General features: G+C 37.8%; 1 pseudogene; it reads left to right on the top strand.

Moving 5' to 3' along the window:
• The first annotated feature begins 4,630 nt into the window (after nt 1-4,630).
• Nucleotides 4,631-5,212, top strand: LOC128640800 (geminin-like; annotated as a pseudogene).
• Nucleotides 5,213-5,521: the final 309 nt, after the last annotated feature.

Below are 5,521 nucleotides of genomic sequence, written 5' to 3' on the forward strand. Positions count from 1 at the left end.
AAGATGCCGCTTGGAGAAGATGTTTGCCGGTCCGGATGTCCTCTTCCTGCCGGATAGGAGGAAGACTTTGGAGCCTCTTCTGGACCTCTTCAGCACCAGATGATGGATCGCCAACCCCCGCTTGGGTTGGATGAAGATGTTGGAGCCAGGACGGATCGGTGAACCTGGTATGGTGAAGACAAGGTAGGAAGATCTTCAGGGGCTTAGTGTTAGGTTTATTTAAGGGGGGTTTGGGTTAGATTAGGGGTATGTGGGTGGTGGGTTGTAATGTTGGGGGGGGGGGGGTATTGTATTGATTCTTTTACAGGCAAAAGAGCTGAAATTCTTGGGGCATGCCCCGCAAAGGGCCCTGTTCAGGGCTGGTAAGGTAAAAGAGCTTGTAACTTTTTTAATTTAGAATAGGGTAGGGAATTTTTTATTTTGGGGGGCTTTGTTATTTTATTAGGGGGCTTAGAGTAGGTGTAATTAGTTTAAAATTGTTGTAATATTTTTCTTATGTTTGTAAATATTTTATTATTTTTTGTAACTTAGTTCTTTTTTATTTTTTGTACTTTAGCTAGTTTATTTAATTGTATTTATTTGTAGCAATTGTGTTTAATTAATTTATTGATAGTGTAGTGTTAGGTTAATTGTAGGTAATTGTAGGTAGTTTATTTAATTAATTTATTGATAGGGTAGTGTTAGGTTTAATTATATCTTAGGTTAGGATTTATTTTACAGGTAAATTTGTTATTATTTTAACTAGGTAGCTATTAAATAGTTCTTAACTATTTAATAGCTATTGTACCTGGTTAAAATAATTACAAAGTTGCCTGTAAAATAAATATTAATCCTAAAATAGCTATAATATAATTATAATTTATATTGTAGCTATATTAGGATTTATTTTACAGGTAAGTATTTAGCTTTAAATAGGAATAAGTTATTTAATAAGAGTTAATTTATTTTGTTAGATTAAAATTATATTTAATTTAGGGGGGGTGTTAGTGTTAGGGTTAGACTTAGCTTTAGGGGTTAATACATTTATTATAGTAGCGGTGAGGTCCGCTCGGCAGATTAGGGGTTAATAATTGAAGGTAGGTGTCGGCGATGTTAGGGAGGGCAGATTAGGGGTTAATACTATTTATGATAGGGTTAGTGAGGCGGGTTAGGGGTTAATAACTTTATTATAGTAGCGCTCAGGTCCGCTCGGCAGATTAGGGGTTAATAAGTGTAGGCAGGTGTCGGCGACGTTGAGGGGGGCAGATTAGGGGTTAATAAATATAATATAGGGGTCGGCGGTGTTAGGGGTAGCAGATTAGAGGTACATAAGGATAACGTAGGTGGCGGCGCTTTGCGGTCGGAAGATTAGGGGTTAATTATTTTAAGTAGCTGGCGGCGACGTTGTGGGGGGCAGGTTAGGGGTTAATAAATGTAATACAGGGGTCGGCGGGGTTAGGGGCAGCAGATTAGGGGTACATAAGTATAACGTAGGTGGCGGTCGGCAGATTAGGGGTTAAAAATTTAAATCGAGTGGCGGCGATGTGGGGGGAGCTCGGTTTAGGGGTACATAGGTAGTTTATGGGTGTTAGTGTACTTTAGGGTACAGTAGTTAAGAGCTTTATGAACCGGCGTTAGCCAGAAAGCTCTTAACTCCTGCTTTTTTCAGGCGGCTGGAATTTTGTCGTTAGAGCTCTAACGCTCACTTCAGAAACGACTCTAAATACCAGCGTTAGAAAGATCCCATTGAAAAGATAGGATACGCAAATGGCGTAGGGGGATCTGCGGTATGGAAAAGTCGCGGCTGAAAAGTGAGCGTTAGACCCTTTAATCACTGACTCCAAATACCAGCGGGCGGCCAAAACCAGCGTTAGGAGCCTCTAACGCTGGTTTTGACGGCTACCGCCGAACTCCAAATCTAGGCCCAAGAGAACAAAGCAAAATTGGTGATAGATGTAAACTTAAAAATTGTTTAAAGTCACATGCCCTATCTGAATAATGAAAGTTTGTTTTGGACTAGACTGTCCCTTTAAGAGACATAAAACAGTCTGTTTCATTGTTGTAATAAAAAATCACTAAGCAGTGGGTTGTACTAGAAATCCTTGTAACATATATTTTGTCTTTCATTTCTTTATTTCTAATTGGTGTAGGGTCCATTACATCCTATCACAACCCCACAAAGAGCTGGGGTCTCTACAGGAAGTCATATATAGCTTGATTAGAGTGTAGTCATGCTCCTATTCGCAGGCTACAGGTCCCAGGTATGTAGTTCTTAAAACAAATTTTTTTGGGGTGTTATGTGTTTACCAAACCCCCACAAACGTTGTAGCCCCCCAAACCTCAGAGGCACGAGCGTCTCTACATCTGCAAGGTGGTAAAGGAGGGAGCTCTATGCAGATCTATGGCAATTTCTCTTTATTATGTCAAAATAATGTGATTTGAATTCACAGTTTCTAAAACTTTTATGTCTAACAGTGAATTTGGGAACTTCTCAATTCTTCTTTACCAGACTGACACTCCCTAGATATCTTGCTCTTTTATCTAGTATAAGAACAGCAAATTCAGTTTCTAGCCGGAGGAATTTTCCTTATCGTAGAGCTACCTATGTTTTGCTACATACAGAACATCTGTAGTAATAAATCAATCTGAACAAATATAACATGGAATGCAGTAACTAGAAGTATTCCAGGTTTAGGTGATTTCTGATGTCACTTTTTTCCTTAAATGCTGCTGATTCACAAGTTTGTCCCACAATACATTGGTTATTTTGTGTCCTTGTGTTTTCACTACTTTTAGGTTTGTTCACTTAGTAATCCTGACGGTTTTTAGCTTCACTTCCTGTGCTGACAGAGCTGGCTGCCAAATAAAATACATTTCACAATGCCATATTTGCTAAGTATTCCCTCATGAGCGCAGCTGGGGCAACAAAAAAAAGAGAGTTTCTATGGAAAGCGCAAAGACAACAGTTTGTGGGTGTTTCCTGATATGAACACAGATTTATGTTCAACCCATATTCTTATATCTTAAATTCATTCCTTAAAGGGACATTGTACAGCACATTATGTTGTGACAAAGAATAATGTTTAACATTAGTTTCATAAGTTCATTTACAAAACCACTGAGCATGCAGAGACTTCCTCTTTTATAAAAGAAGACCAGCAAAGGGGTTAAACACAGAGTTAAAGCCAGCTCCAAAGCAGCATTACACTACTAGGACCTAAATGAATACAGCAGATGAGCCAGTGACAAGAGGCATATATGCAGCCACCAATCAGCAGCTAGCTTCTGGTAGTACACTCTTCCTGAGCCTACCTAGGCATGTTTTTCTAACAAAGGATACCAAAGGACCTATGTAATTTGATTATAGAACTAAAATGAAAAGTGTCTTAAAATTGATGGCTCTGTCTAAATCATAAAAGTTTATTTTCTACATTTATGTATTTTAACCAGTTAACAGCTATAAAGAGGTTTTTTTGTTTTGTTTGTTTTTATGTAAATAGCTTCAATTAAAGGCACATTCTATTCCAGAGTTGTTATTGTTTAAAAAGATAGATAATCCCTTTATTACCCATTCTCTAGTTTTGCATAACCAACACAGTTATAATAATACACTTTTTACCTCTGTGATTACCTTGTATCTAAGCCTCTGCAAACTGCCCCCTTTTTTCAGTTATTTTGACAGATTTGCATTTTAGCCAGTCAGTGCTGACTCATAAATAACTCCACAGGAGTGAGCACAATGTTATCTTTATGGCACACATGGACTAGCGCAGTCTAGCTGTAAAAAAACGGTAAAATGCATTTAGATAATAGGCGGCCTTCAAGGGCTTAGAGAGTAGCATATGAGCCTACCAAGGTTTAGCTTTCAACAAAGAATACTAAGAGAACAAAGCAATTTTGATTACAAAAGTAAATTGGAAAGTTCTTTAAAAATGCTGCCTTATCTGTATCATGAAAGTTACATTTGTACTTGACTGTCCATTTAATTAATGGATTACTTTATTTGAACTACAATTACTAGTGTTGTTCCATATTTTATTAGGTGTAAACTGTTTTGTTAACCCTTTGCTGATACGTCTTTTTCACACCCCTGTGCTAAGCCGATTTTGAGCTTTAATTTTCTGCTTAAACTTGAATGTAATTCATATTTCAGCGAGTGACCCACACAAATGATATGGGTTTTTTTCAGCAGATTTAGTATATACCATCGCCGCCCACAGCACTCTACTTCAATGAGATGATGTTTGCACCTCTAAACCAACAGCGATGTGAGTCAGCTGACAGTGTTCTGTATGCACGCACGGCTATTGTTTTAGAAGTGCAATGCATGAGGTGTCAGCTCATTGGTAGAAGAGCGAAGTGCCGTGGACAGTCGGAGCCGCTGACTTTAGCTATGTGCAATGGCACATTCAGGGTGAGTTTAGCAATCTTTTTTACATATAATCACTTAAACTCCATTTGATTTTTAGTAATGGTAAATCCTAGGTTTGTTATACGTTTGGATTCACCATTACTTTAATAACGTTATTACAAACCAATGATTACCAATTGCCTAGGGGGTTTATGATCCCTCTATGTGTAGATATGTATAAGACAAATATGGAGAATTTTAATCTGTTCATTGCTTTTTGCGTGAGGAGTCACAGGTCAAATGAATACCAACGCTAAGAGGGCTGAAACCCAGAAGGCCATGTCTATAAAGAACTTTTTGGCGGGTAAAACAAATGACTCTTCAAGAAGGACTCTTAAAGTAATCCAGACATCAGCTACTGGATGTCTTGTTGGGAGGGCTAATTAGGCAGGAAGAAACTTTACAAAAAGAAAGTTGCAGAATGACCAGTTGACAAAGAAAGCCAAAGTGGAAATTGCTGTTGACACAGAACATGGAGAAAATCAGTGCAGCTCAAGTGAAGCTTATGGTCTTATGGTAAAAGAACCTATCTGTACTGGAAAGACAGCAGAGGAAATAAGAAAAGCACTATATGAGGTCTTGCAGGAGAATGAAAAGTTACACAAAGAGATTGCTTGTTTAAAACAGGAAAAGGATGAACTTATGGAACTTGCTGGACATGTACAATATATGGCAAATATCATTGAGAGATTGACAGGATCTGCACCAAGAAGCATTGAAGATTTAAAAAATCTAGACTTAGAAGAAGCAAGGTGTGAAGACGAAGTATATTCATATGACCAAAATATAAGCATTCAAGATACAGAAGAGGAGACTGCCTAACTTGAAAATTGTTTTAAACAAACTTAAAGGGACATAATACTCATATGCTAAATCACTTGAAACTGATGCAGCATAACTGTAAAAAGCTGACAGGAAAATATCACCTGAGCATCTCTATGTAAAAAAGGAAGATATTTTACCTCACAATTTCCTCAGCTCAACAGAGTAAGTGCTTTGTAAAAAGCTATACTTCAGCTGCTGCCCAGCTGCAGGTAAAAAATAATAATAATGAGGAAATTAATTGCAGTCAATCCGCATCAACAGTGCTGAGGTCATTAACTATTTTACTGTGATCTCATGAGATTTCAC

Source organism: Bombina bombina, chromosome 10, assembly GCF_027579735.1.
Source record: "Bombina bombina isolate aBomBom1 chromosome 10, aBomBom1.pri, whole genome shotgun sequence".
In the NCBI taxonomy this organism is placed as follows: domain Eukaryota; kingdom Metazoa; phylum Chordata; class Amphibia; order Anura; family Bombinatoridae; genus Bombina; species Bombina bombina.